The sequence below is a fragment of the Arachis hypogaea genome, chromosome 15 (genome assembly GCF_003086295.3).
Source record: "Arachis hypogaea cultivar Tifrunner chromosome 15, arahy.Tifrunner.gnm2.J5K5, whole genome shotgun sequence".
Taxonomy (NCBI): domain Eukaryota; kingdom Viridiplantae; phylum Streptophyta; class Magnoliopsida; order Fabales; family Fabaceae; genus Arachis; species Arachis hypogaea.
Window position 1 is genome coordinate 25,618,227 of NC_092050.1, and position 21,615 is coordinate 25,639,841.

The window sequence follows — 21,615 nt, forward strand, 5'->3', positions numbered from 1 at the left end:
GAGACACAAGGAAGGTCCTTGGATCTTACACTGCACCACATCTGACTTCTATGGGCGCAGCATATCTATACCTGCCATAGGTGCCAACAACTTCGAGCTTAAGCCTCAACTGGTCACTCTGGTGCAACAGAATTGTCATTTTTATGGACTCCCCCAGGAGGATCCCAATAAGTTCATATATGATTTTCTGCAGATCTGTGATACTGTCAAGAGAAATGGAGTAAACCCAGAGGTTTACAAGCTCATGCTCTTTCCTTTTGCTGTAAGGGACAGAGCAAAGCTTTGGCTGGATTCTCGGCCTAAGGAAAGTCTGGGCACATGGTAAAAGGTGGTCAATGGCTTTCTGGCCAAATTCTAACCACCCAGAAGCTGAGCAAGATTAGAGTGGAAGTCCATACTTTCAGACAGAAAGAGGAAGAGTCCCTCTATGAAGCTTGGGAGAGATACAAGCAGCTAATCAGGATATGCCCTCCCAACATGATCTCAGAGTGGACCATGTTAGAGATCTTTTATTATGGCCTCTCTGAGATGTCCAAGATGTCATTGGATCACTCTACTGGTAGTTCACTCCACATGAAGAAGACGCTTGAGGAGGTATAGGAGCTCGTTGAGATGGCCGCTAGCAACCAATATATGTACACTTCTGAGAGAAACTCTGTGAATACTGGGACTACTCAGAAGAGAGGAGTCATGGAGGTGGACACTCTGATGCCATTTTGGCTCAAAATAAGCTCATGTGCTAGCAAATCAACATGATCTCCCAACACCTAAGTGGGATTCAAGTTTCAGCTGCCACAACTCAAGATGCATCCTATGAAAGGGACGCTAGTGACAATGCTTGGACCACCATGGAGGAAGTGAACTACATGGGAAATTCCTCTAGAAATCCTAATAATAATCCCTATTCAATCACTTTTAATTAGGGATGGAGGAATCACCCTAACTTTGGGTGGAGAGACCAGCAGAAACCACAACAAGGCTTCAAATACAATCAGGGTGGAACCAATCAAAATAGGTTCAATAATAGACAGTTCCAACCCTCTCAAAAGCAGATGGAAGCACCCACACAAAGCCTCTTTGACCTGGCCACCATAGTTTCTAACCTCTCCAAGTCCACTCATAGCTTTATGGTAGAGACTCGGTCTTTAATTCAGAACTTAGAGATACAAGTGGGTCAGTTGAGCAAAAGGATACCTGAGGAACCCTCCAACACTCTTCAAAGCAACACAGACGTAAATCCAAGGGAAGAGTGCAAAGACCTCACTATGGGAGGAGCGGCCGAACCCAAGGAGGAATATGATGTTGAGGAACTGAAGGAGAACAAGGCTCAGGAGGAGACTGGGAGTGTACTCATACCGCCCCCATGAAGATGAAAGAGCCTGAAGACCAACCCTCTCTAGACGTGCAAAAGGAGAATAAGGATGAGCAACTTGCTCAATTCTTAGCAGTCCTCAGGAAGTTGTAAGTTAACATCTCTTTTGCAGAGGTGTTGGAGAAGAAACCCCTATATGGCCTATCTAAAAAGTGTAATTTCTGAAAAGACGGCCCTGAGGGGGGAGAGGATGAAACTGTGGTGCTAACCAAGGAATACAGCGCCCTTGAGCAAAAAAAGCTACGTCAGAAGAGGCCAGATCCCGGAAGCTTCCTAATTCCTTGTACTATAGGAGCCATTACATTTTAAAAGGCACTGTGCGATCTTGGATCAAGCATTAATCTGATGCCTCTCTCTGTGATGACGAAGATGGGGATCCAAGAGGTGCAGCCCACAAGGATCTCATTGGAGATGGCAGATAAGTCCCTAAAATGGGTATATGGAATGGTGGAGAACGTCCTTGTAAAGATTGAAGACCTTTACCTCCCTGTAGACTTCATGATACTTGACACTAGAGAGGACAAGAATAACTCTATCATCCTTGGACGGCTCTTCTTACCTACTAAGAAGGCCTTGATAGATGTTGAGAAAGGAGAGTTAATTCTAAGGTTGTGGGAGGATCATATTCTGTTCAAGATTCACAAAACTCACTCTCTCTTGGATAAAGGAGGTACCACTGTACAACACTTAGTGTTCCAACCTTCTCTCTCAGTGTAGAGCCATACAGAACCCCCTGACATCAAACCTAAGTTTGGTGTTGGGCATCCACCACCAACCACTGAGGAATGAAGCACTAAGAAGAAGATTTCAACTGAAGACTTCTCACTTCGCATGAGAGTTGTCTTCACAAGAAGTCCAGTCATACCACATACTGTGAATAGGATCCTATCTCTGGAACATGTTGAACTAATTCATGAGAGTACAGGATGTAAGTTCACCATGAGGGGTGAAGATCTGAGCCCCTATCAGCCTCCGTAAAGGAGTTGTCTGTCAAGTTAATGACGGAAAAGAAGCACTTGTTGGGAGGCAACCCAACCATATATATCCTATAGTACTTTTTATTTTCTTTATGTTATTTTAGTTCGATTTTATATTATTTTATTTTCTATTAATTTTCATAGGTTTCCCTTTCTTTCTAATGTTTGTGATTATGTGTAGCATTTAGAAGAGAAATAGGAATGCGTAGTAAGAAAACAGAACACCCTGGAGGATACCCCCTTACAGGCGTTGAACGCCAGAACTGACACTCAGCGCTAGAAGTGGCAAGGAGGCTAGGGTGTTTAACGCCCTTTTAGGAGTAGTCTAGGACGATAGTTTGGTCCCCCTCCCATGGGGGTTCAACGCCCATCTTTGGCGTTGAACACCCCACACAAAAAAAAAAAGTAATCCCCCTTTGTCATTCAACGCTCAGTCTAGCGTTGAACGCCAATGGGGGAGGCAGCAAGGTTCGAATTTTGAAGCTTTATTAGCCAACGGGTCCCACCACCTGCCCTACTACTCATTCACTCCTATCCCTTCTCTATCCTCTCTATCCCATTTTTTCATCCACATTCATCCATCACATCCCCATCAATTTCCTTGATTCCCACACCCCACCTTTCCCTCTACCCAATACCCTCTCATCAATCCCATCAATTCACTTTCCCACCAACCCCATCCACTTTGAATTCAAATTTCCTCCCATCTTTCTCCCACTAACCGAACCCACACCCTCCCTACCACTATATATACCCCTCATTCCATCCACTTTTACCACACTATTCCCTACTCTTCACTTCTTCCATGCTCTTCACAATCCACCTTCCCTTTCTTCATTTATCCCTTCCTTCCCTCCCAAAGGCCAATGCCTCCCCTCCATCCCCTTTGTCTCTTTCTTTTGTGTTCCCTTCTTTTTTTTTTGCTTTTATATTTGCTCGAGGATGAGCAAAGTTCTTAAGTTTGGTGTTGGAAAGCTTCGCTTTTTTCTTTCTATATATTATCTCTATGGCACCAAAGATCAGAGAATCCTCAAGAAAAAGAAAAGAAAAAGCTCGTGCTTCTGCTTCTGAACCATGGGAGATCACAAGATTCCTCACCAAGGCCCATCAAGACAACTTCTATGACATGGTAAGGAAGAAGAAAGTAATTCTCGAGGTCCCCTTCAAGCTCAAGGAAGATGAGTACCCAAAAATCCTACACCAAGTTCTGAGACGAGATTGGGAAATTCTGGCCAATCCCATTTCCGAGGTGGGAGTATTAATGGTGCAAGAATTCTATGCCAACGCCTGGGTCACAAAGAAGCATGACACATGTGTGAACCCGGAGCCCAAAAACTGGTGCACCATGGTCAGAGGGCACATCATAGATTTTAGCCCTGAGAGTGTAAAGGATGGTGCTACAGTTGCCTCAGTCATGAGGTGACCCTCAATCATACATTCGAAGGGTCAACTCTGACCAAAGGCTGGAGCAAGTTCTTACATAGATATCTGCGTGCCTGGAGCTCAGTGGAGGAGGGACACCCAAGGTAAGCCTTACCAACTGGGTAGGCTTGACCTTAATCTAGTAGCTAGAGGATGGTTGGAGTTCATCTAATGTTCGATCAACCCTACGAGTAAACACTCTGAGGTTACAATTTAGAGAGTAGTGATGATGCACTGCATCATACTCGGCAGTGAGGTAGAGGTTCATGAGGTGATCCCTCAAGAGATTTACAAAGTGGCTGACAAGCCCTCCACCCAAGTACGGTTGGCATTCCCTCATCTCAATTATTGCCTATGTGGAGCAGCTGGATTTCGCATACGGGGAGATACTCTAATTGACAAGGAGAGACCATTACAAGAAAGGGTATGTAGCACGCTAGGGAGCCTGAACAAGAACCACAGCAAGAACCCGTTCTGTCACCTCCACAGGATATTCCGGAGATGCTTCAAGGGATGTACTTCCCTCCCCGTGACGATTGGGATCAGTTGACCATATCTCTAGGGGAGCTGACCTCATCAGTTGATCAGCTGAGGCTAGAGCATCAAGACTACTCTGCTATCTTCCATTAGATGATAGAAGACCAAAGAAGTATGAGGGAGGAGCAGAAGAGGAAGCGGCACAACATTGAGGAGCTTAAATGCTCCAGAGGATTCCCCGAAGGGAGTAGTGGCCGCCATCATTGAGGTGGTCTAATTTCATTTTCCATATATTTATCTCCATTTTCTTTGTATTTTATTTTGTTATCTATTTTCTATTCTAGTTGCATGATCATCCTTAGGATTTCTTTATTTTCTAGTAGTAGCTTTATTTCTTTGTTTTATTTTAGATGTCTCATGTACTCCACATCAAGGTTAAAAAGAAAAATTTCTTGAAAAAGAAGTAGTAAGATGCACAAGGTCTTGAGTTAAATTATAAGCTACTCTATTTACTTTGAAGTGGTGGCCTTATCTTTATTTTCTGAATGTATGAATTAACTATGCATACTTGATGTTGGGATTGGGCATGTTGGTTCTTGAGGAACAGGAATTTAAAGATGTGTTATTGATTTTCTGAAATATCAAAAAGATTGATTCCTGAAGCAAAAAAAAAAAAAAACAGCAAAAGAAAAAATTATATCAAAAGAAAAAGGTCCAAGGCTTTGAGCATTAATGGTTAGGAAGATCAAAATTGGCCTAAAAAAGCTCAAAAGAGTTGTCCTCCCTAACTATATGCTTGTGGCATAAAAGTGTCAAGTAATCCTTGAGACTGAGCATTTAAAGTCATGTCCCAATGCTATAAAGAGTATGCTTAAGGATCTGAGCACCACTGTCTGGGATTAATGCAAAGCAAAAGTCGAATCCAAAGGGTTCCCCCAGTTAAGTGCTTGTGGTGTTTATGTATCAGGTGGTCATACTTGAAAACAAAACACTTAGAGTCACGGCTAGGCTCAAAGGTGTAAAGCACCAAAAGAAAACAAAAGATGTGTTCAAGAATCAAAAAGAACTTAAAGAAGGGAATCAATAATACCATTCGGATTCTAATTCTAAAGGATGCCAATATGTCTGGGCTTCAAAAGAAAGTGAGATGCCAAAGTGATGAGCGGATATTTTATACGCTTTTTGGTATCATTTTCATATTATTTTAGTTTTGTTTTGTTTAAGTTTTATAATGTTTTCATAGTTTTGTTTTGTATTTTCTGATGATTTCAGGTAATACTTTGAGGAGCTTTGGCAAAGTCTGATTCAGAGGCAAGGAAAGCGAAGCAGATGCTGTCAGATTCTGACCTCTGTGCATGCAAACGAGCATTTTCGGAGCTACAGAGGTCCAAATGACGCGTTCTTAACGGCGTTTGAAAGCTAATGTTCAGAGTTTTCCAGCAATACATAATGGTTTATACTTTTCTTCGAAGGATCCTGCTTATATTGGGCATTGAACGGCAAGGAGCTACCCCCTAGCTGCGTTCAACGCCCCAATGAGACCAGCTAGCGTTGAACGCCCAAGAACCACCCCTTTGGGACGTTCAACGTCCACCAAGAAGCAAGGCAGTGCCAATTAATGAGCGGATAATTTATACCCTTTTTGGCATTGTTTTTACATAGTTTTTAGTATGTTTTAGTTACTTTTTATTATATTTTTATTAGTTTTTATTCAAAAATCACATTTTTGGACTTTACTATGAGTTTGTGTATTTTTCTGTAATTTCAGGTATTTTCTAGCTGAAATTGAGGGACCCGAGCAAAAATCTGATTCAGAGGTTGAAAAAGGACTGCAGATGCTGTTGGATTCTGACCCTCCTGCACTTGAAGTGGATTTTCTGGGGCTATAGAAGCCCAATTGGCGCGCTCTCAATTGCGTTGGAAAGTAGACATCTTGGGCTTTCCAGCTTTTATGCTAGTTCTGGCGTTTTGACGCCAAAATTTTTATGCTGACTTGAAACGCCGGTTTGGGCCATCAAATCTCGGGCAAAGTATGAACTATTATATATTGCTGGAAAGCCCAGGATGTCTACTTTCCAACACAATTGAGAGCGCGCCAATTGGGCTTCTGTAGCTCTAGAAAATCCACTTCGAGTGCAGGGAGGTCAGAATCCAACAGCATCTGCAGTCCTTTTTCAGCCTCTGAATCAGATTTTTGCTCAGATCCCTCAATTTCAGCCAGAAAATACCTGAAATCACAAAAAAATACACAAACTCATAGTAAAGTCAAGAAATGTAATTTTTATTTAAAAAATAATAAAAATATAATAAAAACTAACTAAAACATACTAAAAACTACCTAAAAACAATGCCAAAAAGCGTATAAATTATCCGCTCATCAAGAAGGCAATAGGAAAGCAGAGGTTCAGAAGCAACAAAGCATCTCCAAATGCTTATCTGAAATTTCCACTAATGAATTACATAAGTATCTTCATCTTACTTTATGTTTTATTTATTTTTTAATTATCAAAACCTCATAACCATTTGAATCCGCCTGACTAAGATTTACAGGATGACCATAGCTTGCTTCAAGCCGACAATCTCCGTGGGATCGACCCTTACTCACGTAAAGTTTATTACTTGGACGACCCAGTGCACTTGCTGGTTAGTTGTGCGGAGAAGTGAGAAGTGTGAATCACAATTTCCGTGCACCACCAATCACCCCCTAATAGGCGTTCAACGCCCATTCCTCAAAGTTAGACACCAAGCTCAGCCCAAGTACTCAACCAAAGTGGGCCCAAGGATAGATTTTCACACCTCTAGTCTAGTCTGTCATACTTTTTGTACTTCTTGGTTATTAGATTAGTATTTAAAGGAGAAGATCACCCATGTTTAGGATATATTACCTCATCTTTACCTTTTTTGCGTTTTACATTACTTTCTGTAAAGCATGAGCAACTAAACCTCCTAAGTTAAGGTTAGGAGCTCTGCTAATTCTCATGGATTAATAATATTACTATTTCTATTTCAATATACGTTTGATTCCATTCTCTTGTGCATTTTCATTCTTCATCTCATGAATTGAGGATGACCAATGACAATTATCCTTGTTCTACATGGGTTCCGTCTGAGTCCTGACCTGGATAGCATTGAACGACAGCTAAAGAGTGCACTGCAGATTCTAAGAGCGCGCCTGGGCGACTTAGTATATGTGACATATAATCCCGTTGACCGTGGGTTACTGAGGTTTCTGTGGCGTTATGTCTAGAATATGAGAAGCAGCGTTCCCTGATCCGGAAGATCCAACTTTGTTTGTGGCATTTTGAGTAGGATCGCGAAGGGGAGTGGATTGCTTAGGTCTTCACCTTCAACTATAGTGGGAAGCCATAGGTTAACTTGATGAGGATGCTACATGAGTTGCTCGGATATAGTGGATTGCTATGGTTTAGAAGGGACTAACTTGATGAGGATGCTACATGAGTTAGTCAATTCTGGCTGCCATTGAAGGAATCATTCGTTATTGAAGTAGACAGTAAGAAAAGTTAATCCAGAAAGAACACGCATCTCTGAAGCCTTAACTGAATATCTATCATTGCTTTTACACTAATCTGGTATTTCATTTCCTTTACTTTTCGTTTATGCTTCTTAACAAATAACCATCTTTTCTAATCGCCTGACTATGATTTACAAGATAGCCATTGTTTGCTCAATCCGATAATCTCCGTGGGATTCGACCCTGACTCACCTGAGGTATTACTTTGACGACCCAGTGCACTTTCCGGTTCAGTTGTGCGGAGTTCAATTTCGCGTACCAAGTTTTTGGCGCCGTTGCCGGGGATTGTTCGAGTTTGACAAACTACCGGACTATCTTGTTGCTTAGATTAGGTATTCTTTAAGGTTTAATTACTCTTTTAATTGTGTCTTTTGTTTTCTTTTTCAAAAATTTTTAAAAAACCTTTTGTTTTCTTTAGTAACCTTTTTCTTTGTTTGAGTCTTGTGTCAGTTTTTAAGTTTGGTGTCCCTTTTTGTGTTCATCTTTCCTTTAAATTTTCGAAATTGTTCTTGGTTGTTCTCCTTGGTATTCGAATTGTTCTTGTTAATTTCTTTATTTGATCTTAAAAATTTTTAAGTTTGGTGTCTTCTTATGTTTTTCTCTCAATTTTTCAAAATTTAGTGTCCTTTAATTCTAAAATTTTAGGTTTGGTGTCTTTTAGTTGTTTTTCTTTTTTATTAAAATTTGAAAATCCAAAATTTTTTTATCTTTGTTTAAATTTTCGAAAATCTTGTTATCTTTTCTTATCTTGATTTAAAAAATTTTAAGTTTGGTATTTTCTTGTTAGTAAAGTTTAAATTTTGAATTTCAAATCTTATCTTTTCAAATCTTTATCTTATCTTTTTATCTTTCTTTAAATTTCAAAAATCCTATCTTATCTTACTTTAAATTCAAATTTTAAAATTCAATTTCAAAATTTAAATTTTAAAATTCAAATTTCAAATTTCAAAATCAAATCTTTTTCAAAAATCAATATTTCAAATCTTATCTTTTCAAATCTTTTTCAAATCTTTATCATATCTTCTTGCTTTAAGTCCTTCCTATCTTATCTTCTTTTTAAATTTAAAACTTTTAAATTCCAAGTCTTTACTTTCTTTTAAAATTAAATTTCAAAATCAAATCTTTTAATTTATTTTCAAATCTTGTTAGTTGGTTAGTTACTTGTTTTATTTTATTTTAATTTTGAAAGTTTGGTATCTCTCTAATTCTTCTTTCTCTCTCTTCTATTTTCGAAAACTTTCTACATCATTCTCTCTCTCCTTTTTCGAAAATTCTTACCTCTTTCTCTCTCTTCTATTTTCAAAAATCTTCTTTTTCTTTTTCTATTTATTTTTTGAAAACTCTTTTAATTTAAAAGATATCTTTCTTTTCTTTTCTCTTCTTTTAACTCTCTCACAAAGGACCTCTATACTCTGACATAGAGAATCCTTTTCTTCCCTTCTTGGATTCTTTCTTGTTGTTTATGAGCAAGAACAGGGATAAAGAACCTCTCTTTGATCCTGATCTTGAACCTGAGAGGACTTTGAGGAGGCGTTTACAACAAGTTAGAGCACAACACTCCTAAGGAAACCTCACAGAGCTTTTCGAACAAGAAGATGAAAATACAAACATGGCAGCCAATCCTAATGGTGGAGGAGACGCAAGAAAGGTCCTAGGTGACTTCACTGCACTCACTTCTAACTTCTATGGAAGAAGCATCTCCATACCTGCCATCGGTGCAAATAACTTTGAGCTGAAGCCCCAACTGGGCACTCTAGTTCAACAGAACTGCCAGTTTCATGGACTTCCATAGGAAGATCCCAACAGATTCATCTCTGATTTCTTACAGATCTATGATACTGTCAAGAATAATAGAGTGGATTCAGAGATTTACAAGCTTATGCTTTTCCCTTTTGCTGTAAGGGACAGAGCTAGGTTGTGGCTGGATTCTCAACCTAAGAAAAGCCTATACTCTTGGGAAAAGGTGGTCAATGCATTCTTGACCAAGTTCTTTCCACCTCAGAAGCTGAGCAGGCTTAAGGTAGAAGTTCAGACCTTCAGGCAGAAAGAGGGTGAATCCCTCTATGAGGCCTGGGAGAGGTACAAGCAATTAATCAGAAAGTGCCCTCTTAACATGATTTTAGACTGGACCATGTTAGATATCTTCTATGATGGTCTCTTTGAATTATCCAAGATGGCTTTAGACCACTCTGCTGGAGGATCACTCCACTTGAAGAAAACGCTGGAAGAGGCACAGAAACTTATTGACATGATTGCTAACAACCAATTTATGTACACTTCTGAGAGGAATCCTGTAAGCAATGGGGCAGCTCAGAAGAGAGGAGTCTTGGAGGTTGACACTTTGAATGCCATATTGGCCCAGAACAAGATCCTGACCCAACAGGTCAATATGATCTTTCAGCATCTGACTGGATTTCAAGCTGCAGTTGACAGCACACAAGAAGCCTCCTATGAAGGAGATGCATATGATCCAGATCAACCCATGATGGATGAGGTTAACTATATGGGGAATTCCTCAGGAAATCCCAATAATGTGGCTTATGGAAACACCTACAACTCATTATGGAGGAATCATCCCAAATTTTCCTGGAGGGATCAACATAAGCCTCAGCAAGGCTTCAATAACAATCCAGGTGGAAGAAACCAGAATAGGTTTAATAATAAACCATTACCATCTTCTCAGTAACATATGGAGACTTCTAAGCGAAGCCTCTCAGACTTAGCCACTACAGTCTCTAATCTCTCTCAGACTACTCATAGTTTCATTACTGAAACAAGATCCTCCATCAGGAATATGGAGATACAGATTGGTCAGTTGAGTAAGAGAATCTCTGAGACTCCTCCTAACACTCTTTCTAGTAACACTGAAGTAAATCCAAGAGAAGAGTACAAGGCCATCACTGTAGAAGTTGAGGCCGAAACTGAAGAGGAGAAGCTAGCGTTGAACGCCAGCAAAAGAGTAGTTAGGCATTCAACGCCCAAGGAGGAGCAGTTATTGGTGTTGAACGCCAGCAATGGAGTAGAGGCTGGGCGTTCAACGCCCAAAGAGGGACTAGTCTTGGCATTGAATGCCACAATAGGAGTAGCTGGGCGTTCAACACCCGCTAAGGACTCCATTATTAAAGAACTAAAAGAAACCATCACACATGAGGAGACCATAGAGGTTCTATTGACTGCCTTGTTGCAGATTATGGACTCTGAAGAAAACTCCTCCTCTGATGATGAAGAAAAAACTAGGGAAGAACAAGTTGATCGGTACCTAGAAATTCTGATAAAGCTGAATACCAAATTATTTGGAACAGAGGCATTGGAAGAAGAACCTCCAGTGCTCACTAAGGAACTTAATGCCTTGGTTCAAAAGAAACTACCTCAAATGCTGCCAGATCCTGGACACTTCCTAATTCTCTGCACCATAGGAACAATTACTTTTGAGAAGGCTTTATGTAACCTAGGGTCAAGCATAAGCCTGATACCTCTCTCTGTAATGGAGAGACTGGAAATCTTTGAGGTGCAAGCTACCAAGATCTCATTGGAGATGGTAGACAAGTCACTGAAAAAGGCATATGGTCTGGTAGAGGATGTCTTAGTAAAGGTTGAAAACTTTTACATCCCTGTAGATTTTATAATATTAGATACTGGAGAGGATGAGGATGAATCCATCATCCTTGGAAGACCTTTCCTAGCTACAACCAATGCCATAATTTATGTTGCGAAGGGAGAGCTAGTTCTGCAATTATGGGAAGATCACATCTTATTCAAGATGCCCAACCCTAACTCCATCCCAAAGGGAGAGACAACTACACAACACTTAGTGTTTTAACCCTCTCTCTCATTGCAAAGCTATACAGAACCCCCAAATGCCAAATCTAGGTTTGATGTTGAGAAACCATCATCAAGCACTGAGATTGAAGGTACCAAGCGAAGGTACTTAAAGGCTGGAGGGATAAGAAAATCCCACTAAAGACCTCTAACCTGGCATGAGAGTTGTCTTCACAGACAGCTCAGTGATTCCACACACCGTGAATAAGATCCTGTCTCTAGAACATGTGGAGCTCATCCATGAGAGCAGAGGGAAGAAGTTCACTGTAAGGGGCAAAATTCAGAGCCCCTATCCATCCCCTTAAAGGGGCTGACTATCAAACTAGTGACATTAAAGAAGCGCTTGTTGAGAGACAACCCAACCATAATTATATTATTCTGATTTTTTAGTTATTTCTATTTGAGTTATATTAAGTTATTTTCAGAGTTAATTCCTTTTTAGAGTTTGTGATCATGTGCAGTAGTTAGAATAGAGACAGAGATGTTCAGAGATGGAAGCAGAACACCCTGGAGTACACCCCTAGCTGGCATTGAACGCCAGACAAGGAGGCAAGAGGGGCATTCAACGCCCCCAATGGGTGAGGAAGCTGGCGTTGAATGCCACACAAGATATAGTGTGGGTGTTCAACACCCAAGAAGGAGCAAGAAGCTGGCGTTGAACGCCAGCTAGGGAGCAGAGGTTGGGCATTCAACGCCCTATATGGATTAAGAAGCTGGCGTTGAACGCCAGCCAGAGAGTAGAGGCTGGGCGTTCAACGCCCACAAGGGGGCAGGAAATTCGAATTTCCTAGCCTATCAGGATCAGTGGGTCCCACAAAATTTCCACCTATCCCACATTCTTCTCTCTCTTACTTTCCCTCTTTTCCATATACACTGTTCCCCATACACCCTCAACCAATCACATCCACATCACCTTTTTCTCTTCCTAACACCCTTCATCACTACCATCCATCCATTCTCACCAACCCCACCCACTTCAAATTCAAAACATTTCTCTCCCAATTTCCTATCCCCATAACCGAACCCTAACCCAAACCCTCCTATAAATACCCCCTCAATCACCCCTTCATACCCACACATACACATACCTCATACACCATAAGCCCCTCACTTGGCCGAATCTATCTCTCCCTCTATCTCCAATATTTTCTTCTTCTTCTACTCTCTTCTCCCTTTTATTCATATTTGCTTGAAGACGAGCAAAGCTTTTAAGTTTGGTGTTGAAAAAGCCTTGCTTTTTGCTTTCCATTCACACTTATGGCACCTAAAGTCAGAGAATATTCTAGAAAGAGGAAAGAAAAAGCCATAGCTTCCACCTCCAAACGTTGGGAAAGGGAGAGATTCCTTACCAAAGCTAATCAAGACCACTTCTATAAAGTAGTGGCAAAGAAGAGGGTGATTTCTGAAGTCCCTTTTAGGCTAAAAAAGAATGAGTACCCGGAGATCCAACAAGAAATCCGGAGAAGAGGTTGGGATGTTCTGTCCAACCCTATCCCGGAAGTTGGAATCTTAACGATGCAAGAGTTTTATGCCAATGCGTGGGTCACCAAAAATCATGACACTAGTGTGAACCCACACCCCAAAAATTGGCACACCATGGTCCGAGGGCATCTCTTGGATTTCAGCCCAGAAAGTGTAAGGTTGGCGCTCCAACTACCATTAATGCAAGGAAACCCACACCCTTACACTAGAAGAGTCAATTTTGATCAGAGGTTGGACTAAGCCCTTTCAGACATCTGTATGGAAGGAGCACAATGGAGAAGGGATGCTCAAGGCAAGCCTATTCAACTAAGAAGGCTTGACCTTAAGCCCGTAGCTAGAGGATGGTTGGAATTCATCCAATGCTCTATCATCCCTACTAGCGACCGGTCTGAAGTGACCCTTGACCGATCCATCATGATTCACTGTATCATGCTCGGGAATGAGGTGGAGGTACATGAGGTAATACCTCATGAAATGTACAAGGTGGCAGAAAAGACCTCCACCCAAGCAAGGCTAGCATTTCCTTACCTCATATGTCACTTATGCAATTCAGCTGGAATTGTCATAGAAGGAGACATCCCTATTGAGGAGGACAAGCCCATCACTAAAAGAAGGATGGAGCATGTTAAAGATCCGGCACATGAACCACAGCAAGAGCATGTGGAGCTGCCTCAACAAGAAATCCCTGAAATGTCTCAAGGGATGTATTTTCCTCCCTAAGGATATTGGGATCAACTGAATACTTCTCTAGGAGAATTAAGCTCCAACATGAATCAGCTGAGGATGGAACACCAAGAGCATTCCACCATCCTCCATGAAATAAGAGAAGATCAACGAGCTATGAGGGAGGAGCAATAGAGACAGGGGCGTGACATAGAAAAAATCAAGCGCTCCATTGGATTCTCTAGAGGGAGCAGTAGCCACCGTCACTAAGGTGGTCACGTTTCATATCCACCTTTGCTTATGTTATTTTTCTGTTTTCCATTGTATTTCATTGTCTATTTCCTGTTTCTAAGTGCATGATCATCTTTTGTTTTGTCTGAAGCTATGAAATATTCCATGCATCTTTTACCATACTTAAAAGAAAAATTGTACTTTGAAAAAGAGAAGTAGGATGCATGAACTCGAGTTATATAATAAGAATAGCCTAATTAATTGATGTGGTGGCATTACTTTTACTTTCTGAATGCATGAATCAACAGTGCATATTTGATGTTGGAGTAAAGAATGTTAGTTCTTGAAAGAATGATGAAAAAGGTGAAGTATTATTGGTGATCTAAAAAATCTAATTATTGATTATTGAAGCAAGAAAAAGCAGCAAAAAGAAAAAAAAAGAGAATGAAACAAAAAAAGGAGAAAGAAGGAAAAAGAAAAAGCCAATAGCTCTTTAAACCAAAAGGCAAGAGTAAGAAAGAAAGAGAAAAATCCAATAGCTCTTTAAATCAAAAGGCAAGAGCAGGTATTCAAGACTTTGAGAATCAATGGTTAGGAGGGCCTAAAAGAAGCAAAATCTTGTCCAAAAAAGTTCAAATGAGCTCCTCCCCCTAACTAAATGCTTGTGGTGTGAAGGTGTCAAGTGAAAAGCTTGATATTGAGCAGTTAAAGTCATGATCCCAAAAGCAAAAGAGTGTGCCTAAGAACTCTGGACACCACTGGCTAGGGATTCTGGCAAAGTTGAATCACAATCCTAAGGGGTTCACCCAGTCAAGTGTCTGTGGCGTTTATGTATCCGGTGGTAATATTGGAAAACAAAATGCTTAGGGTCATGGCCAGGCTCTAAAAGAAGCTGTGTTCAAGAATAAAAAAGAACTAAACTAAGAAAGGCAATAATATCATCCGGATTCTGAATTCCTAAAGACACTAACACTTCTGAGGTTCAAAGGATAGTGAGATGCCAAAACTGTTCAAAAGTAATTAGTTACTAGCCTCGCTCATCAATTGGGACTGAGCTTCATTGAAAACTCTGAAATTTATTATATCCTTTTCTTCTTTCTAATCCTACTTTGTTTTGGTTGCTTGGGGACAAGCAACAGTTTAAGTTTGGTATTCTGATGAGCGGATATTTTATACCCTTTTTGGCAACATTTTCATATTGTTTTAGTTATGTTTTGCTTAAGTTTTATTATGTTTTCATAGGTTTTAGTGCTAAATTCACATTTTTGGATTTTACTTTGAGTTTTTGTGTTTTCTGATGATTTCAGGTAATTTCTGGCTGAAATTGAGGAGCTTTGGCAAAGTCTGATTCAGAGCCAAGGAAAGCGTAGCAGATGTTGTCAGATTCTGACCTCCGTGCACTCAAACGAGCATTTCTGGCGCTACAGAGATTCAAAAGACGCATTCTTAATGGATTTGGAAAGCTAACTTCCAGATCTTTTCAGAAATATATAATAGTTTATACTTTTCTTCGAAGGAGCCTGCCCATATTGGGCGTTGAACGCCAAAGAGCTACCCCTGGCTGGCGTTCAACGTGCCAAAGAAACTAGCCAGCGTTGAACTCCCATGAACCACGCCCTTTGGGGCATTCAATGCCCACCAAGAAGCAAGGCAGTGCCAGTCACCCCCTAATGGGCATTCAACACCCATTCCTCAAAGTTGGACGCCAAGCTCAGCCCAAGTACTCAACCAAAGTGGGCCCAATGATGGATTTTCGCACCTCTAGTATTGTCTGTCATACCTTTTGTACTTCTTGGTTATTAGATTAGTATCTAAAGGAGAAGATCACCCATGTTTAAGATCTACTACCTTAATTTTTCTTTTTTCATATTTTACATTACTTTCTATAAAGCATGAGCAACTAAACCTCCTAAGTTAGAGTTAGGAGCTCTGCTGATTCTCATGGATTAATAATATTACTGTTTCTGTTTCAATATACGTTTTCTTCCATTCTCTTGTGAACTTTCATTCTTCATCTCATGAATTGAGGATGACCAGTGACAATCATCCTTGTTCTACATGGGTTCCATGTGAGTCTTGACCCGTATAGCATTGAACCACAGCTACAGAGTGCACTGCGGATTCCAAGAGTGTGCCTGGGTGACTTTGGATATGTGACATATAATCTCATTGACCATGGATTACTGAGGTTTCTATGGCGTTAAAGCTAAAGTGTGAGAAGCAACGTTCCCTGATCTGGAAGATCCGACCTTGTCCGTGGCATTTTGAGTAGGATCACGAAGGGGAGTAGATTGCTTAGGTCTTCACCTTCGACTATAGTGGGAAGCCATGAGTTAACTTGATGAGGATGCTACATGAGTTGCTCGGATATGGTGGACTGCTATGGTTTAGAAGAGACTAACTTGATGAGGATGCGACATGCGTTAGTCAATTACGGCTGCCATTGAATGAAGCATTCGTTATTGAAGTAGATCGTAAGAAAAGTTAATCTGGAAAGAAAACGCATCTCCGAAGCCTTAACTGAATATCTATCATTGCATTTACACTAATATGGTATTTCGTTTCCTTTACTTTTCATTTATGCTTCTTAACAAACAACCATCTTTTCTAATCGTCTGACTGAGATTGACAAGATAGCCATTGTTTGCTCAATCTGACAATCTCTGTGGGATTCGACCCTCACTCACCTGAGGTATTACTTGGACGACCCGGTGCACTTGGCGGTTCAGTTGTGCGGAGTTCAATTTTGCGCACCACAAAGCTATTCAGAAATAGAGTGATAATAGCCACATTTAGTGATTAAAACTGAGCTTGAATGACAAATCTAAAACCTTATGTATTTTTCTCTTTCATTTGGTTCTATCTTGTTTTTTGTTGCTTGAGGATAAGCAACAGTTTAAGCTTGGTGTTATGATGTGTGAGCATCTTATACCCTTTTTCTAGCTATTTTTACATTGCTTTTAGTTAGATTTTATTAAGTTTTAGTATGCTTTAGTGAAAAATTCATTTTTGGATGCTACTTTGATTTTTTTTGCGATATTTTTATGATTTTAGGTGAATTTTTGGCAAATTTGGCAGAGTCTTGTGCAAAGACGAAGAAAGGATAGCAGATGTTGTCAATCCTGACCTCCTGGCATTCAAACAAGCATAACTTGAGCTACAGAGGTTTAAATTATGTGTTCTTAATAGTGTTAGAAAGCTAACTTTCAGAGCTTTCCAACGATATATGATAGTTTATACTTCTCTTCTAGAATCACTGCTAAATCAGGAACTAAACGCCAAGCCTGACGTTTAGTGCCCAAGAAGGAGCAACTCCCAGCACTGAACGCCCAAAATTGGAGTTCAACGCCATCCAGGGAGCAAGGACCAGAACGCTCTGCCCCCCTTTGGGTGTTCAACGCCCAGATTGGCGCTGAACGCCAGGAAGAACTAAAGCAATCGCCAAAGTAGGCCCCAAAGTAGATTTTAGCACTCCTTAGCTTATCTTATCTTACCTATGTAACTTTTAAATTTAAATTAACATCTTTTAGGTCTAGTATTTACTATTTAAAGAAGAGATCACTTAGGTTTACATATATTCAGATAGATCTTCTTCTTTATTTAAAAAAAAAACTATTTTCTCTCTAAGTCATGAGCAACTAAACCTCCTGGTTAAGGTTAGGAGCTTTGTTTATTTCTATGGATTAATATTATTACTTTTCTATTTTAATATATGTTTGACTCCATTCTAAAGTGAGACTCGTTCTTAATACTAATGAAACTGGGTGGAACAGAAGTATGACTCTTTTTCTACATGAGTTCTTGTGATACTTGGCCAAGGTCATTCGAACAATAGCTTGAGAACACACCTCCTAGATGGTTTATCCACAACTCGTTGAGGACATGGGAACATCTGTTCACCCAGGATCTAGGGTGATTAGGGCCTTTGTGGTATAAACTAAAATATTGAGCTTCATACTCTGATTCGAAAGTAATTGACCTTGTCTGTGGCATTTTAGTAGGATTAGAGGAGATTAATCACTAAGGGATTAGGGTTAATCACTTACAATTTACCATGGAATGAATCATTCATTGTTAAAGTAGTTAGTAAGAAGTAGTAATCTGAAAAGATAAACATCTCTGAGACCTTAACTGTTTTCTGTATATTGATTTTACACCAATCTTTACTTGCTTTTCCTAATTAATTGTTTTATGTGTTTTCGAACAACCATCACCTTTTATTATTTGCTTGACTAAGTCCAACAAGATAGCTATTTCTTGCTCAATCCAACATTCCTCGTGGGATCGACCTTCACTCACCTGAGGTATTACTTGGATGACCCGGTGCACTTGCCGGTGAAGCTGTGTGAGTTCTAATTTCACGCACCAAAGTCCTCAAGGAAAAAAAAAGGGAAAGTTCCCACTTTCGCTTTCGAGCCATGGGAGACCACAAGATTCCTCACCAAGGCCCATCAAGACCATTTTTATGACGTGGTGGGGAAGAATGTGATTCCCGAGGTCCCCTTCAAGATGAAGGTCAAAGAGTACTCGGAGATCCTATATCAGATTCTGAGACAAGATTGAAAAATTCTGGCCAACCTCATTCTGAGGTTGGAGTTTTGATGGTGCAGGAATTTTGTGCCAACGCCTGGGTCACTGGTGCACGAAATTGTGATGTCCAGGCTCGAACAATCCCTAGCAACGTGAGCAACTTGGTACGCGTAATCGTGATTACACTTTAATTATGTAAAATTCATGGCTCTTTCTTTTCCCTGGCAATGGCGCCAAGAACATGGTGCCAATACCATGGTTCACAACTTCGATACAACTAACCAGCAAGTGCACTGGGTCATCCAAGTAATACCTTACGTGAGTAAGGGTCGAATCCCACGGAGATTGTTGGTATGAAGCAAGCTATGGTCACCTTGCAAATCTCAGTTAGGCAGATATAAATTGATAATGGTGTTTTCGAATAATAATTAATAGAATAGGGATAGAAATACTTATGTAAATCATTGGTAGGAATTTCAGATAAGCGAATGGAGATGCTTTCGTTCCTCTGAACCTCTGCTTTCCTGCTATCTTCATCCAGTCAGTCTTACTCCTTTCCATGGCTGGCTTTATGCAAGGGCATCACCGTTGTCAGTGGCTACATCCCCTCCTCTCAGTGAAAAATATGCTCACATGCTCTGTCACAGCACGGCTAATCATCTGTCGGTTCTCGATCATGCTGGAATAGGATTCACCCTCCTTTTGCGTCTGTCACTAACGCCCAGCACTCGCGAGTTTGAAGCTCGTCACAGTCATTCAATCATTGAATCCTACTCGGAATACCACAGACAAGGTTTAGACTTTCCGGATTCTCTTGAATGCCGCCATCATTCTAGCTTACGCCACGAAGATTCTGGTTAGGAGATCTAAGAGATATTCATTCTAGCTTATTTCATGTAGAACGGAAGTGTTTGTCAGGCACGTGTTCATAAGGGAGAATGGTGATGAGCGTCACACATAATCATCACCTTCATCACGTTCTTGGGTGTGAATGGATATCTTAGAAGCGAAATAAGATGAATTGAATAGAAAACAGAAGTACTTTGCATTAATCTTTGATGAACAGCAGAGCTCCACACCTTAATCTATGGAGTGTAGAAACTCTACCGTTGAAAATACATAAGTGAAAGGTCCAGGCATGGCCGAGAGGCCAGCCCCCATGGTCTAAGAACTATGCATTCAAAGATAATCAAAAAGACTAGTAAAAGGTCCTATTTATAATAAACTAGCTACTCGGGTTTACATGAGTAAGTAATTGATGCATAAATTCACTTCTGGGGCCCACTTGGTATGTGTTTGGGCTGAGCTTGAGTGTTGCACATGTAGAGGTCTTTCTTGCAGTTGAACGCCAGTATTTGTGCCAGTTTGGGCGTTCAGCTCTGGTTTTGGCTCCTTTTCTGGCGCTGGACGCCAGATTTGGGTAGAAAGCTGGCGTTGAACGCCAGTTTACATCGTCTATTCTTGGCCAAAGTATGGACTATTATACATTACTGAAAAGCCCTGGATGTCTACTTTCCAACGCAATTGGAAGCGCGCCATTTCAAGTTCTGTAGCTTCAGAAAATCCACTTTGAGTGCAAGGAGGTCAGAATCCAACAGCATCAGCAGTCCTTCTTCAACCTCTGAATCTGATTTCTGCTCAAGTCCCTCAATTTCAGCCAGAAAATACCTGAAATCACAGAAAAACACACAAACTCATATTAAAGTCCAGAAATGTGAATTTAACATAAAAACTAATGAAAACATCCCTAAGAGTAACTAGATTCTACTAAAAACATACTGAAAACAATGTCAAAAAGCGTATAAATTATCCGCTCATCACAACACCAAACTTAAATTGTTGCTTGTTCCCAAGCAACTAAAAATCAAATAGGATAAAAAGAAGAGAATATACTATAAATTCCAAACTATCAATGAAACATAGCTTCAATCAAATGAGCGGGACTTATAGCTTTTTGCCTCTTGAATAGTTTTGGCATCTCACTCTATCCATTGAAGTTTAGAATGATTGGCATCTATAGGAACTTCAGATTTCGAATAGTGTTATTGACTCTCCTAGTTCAGTATGATGATTCTTGAACACAGCTTCTTTATGAGTCTTGGCCGTGGCCCTAAGCACTTTGTTTTCCAGTATTACCACCGGATACATAAATGCCACAGACACATAATTAGGTGAACCTTTTCAGATTGTGACTCAGCTTTGCTAAAGTCCCCAATTAGAGGTGTCCAGGGTTCTTAAGCACACTCTTTTTTTGCTTTGGACCTTGACTTTAACCGCTCAGTCTCAAGTTTTCACTTGACACCTACACGCCACAAGCACATGGTTAGGGACAGCTTGGTTTAGCCGCTTAGGCCAGGATTTTATTCCTTTAGGCCCTCCTATCCACTGATGCTCAAAGCCTTGGGATCCTTTTTATTTGTCCTTGCCTTTTGGTTTTAAGGGTTATTGGCTTTTTGCTCTTGCCTCTTGGTTTTAAGAGCTTTTGGCTTTTTTTGCTTGCTTTTTCTTTTTTCTTTTTTTTTCTATTTTTTTCGCCTATTTTTATTTTTTTATTTTTTTTCTGCAAGCTTTGTTCTTTGCTGCTTTTTCTTGCTTCAAGAATCATTTTTATGATTTTTCAGATTATCAAATAACATGTCTCCTTGTCATCATTCTTTCAAGAGCCAACATATTTAACATTCTTAAACAACAACTTCAAAAGACATATGCACTGTTCAAGCATACATTCAGAAAACAAGAAGCATTGTCACCACATCAATATAATTAAACTAAGTTCAAGGATAAATTCGAAACTCATGTACTTCTTGTTCTTTTGAATTAAAACATTTTTCATTTAAGATAGGTGATGGATTCATAGGACATTCATAACTTTAAGACATAGTTACTAACTACTAATGATCATGTAATGAAGACACAAACATAGATAAGCACATAACATAGAAAACGAAAAACAGAAGAAATAAGAACAAAGAATGAATCCACCTTAGTGATGGTGGCGTTTCCTTCTTGAAGAACCAATGATGTCCTTGAGCTCTTCTATGTCTCTTCCTTGTCTTTGTTGCTCCTCCCTCATTGCTTTTTGATCTTCTCTTATTTCATAAAGCATGATG

The 21,615-nt window shown here is 40.1% G+C and overlaps 2 non-coding genes across 2 annotated transcripts; both read right to left on the reverse strand.

Moving 5' to 3' along the window:
• Positions 1-375: 375 nt before the first annotated feature.
• On the reverse strand, positions 376-482 carry LOC112752842 (small nucleolar RNA R71). The gene has a single exon (XR_003177254.1). It is a non-coding gene; the product is annotated as a small nucleolar RNA R71 (small nucleolar RNA).
• Positions 483-9,791: 9,309 nt separating this feature from the next.
• Positions 9,792-9,900, reverse strand: LOC112752937 (small nucleolar RNA R71). Its single transcript, XR_003177346.1, has one exon. It is a non-coding gene; the product is annotated as a small nucleolar RNA R71 (small nucleolar RNA).
• Between the last annotated feature and the right edge of the window lie 11,715 nt (positions 9,901-21,615).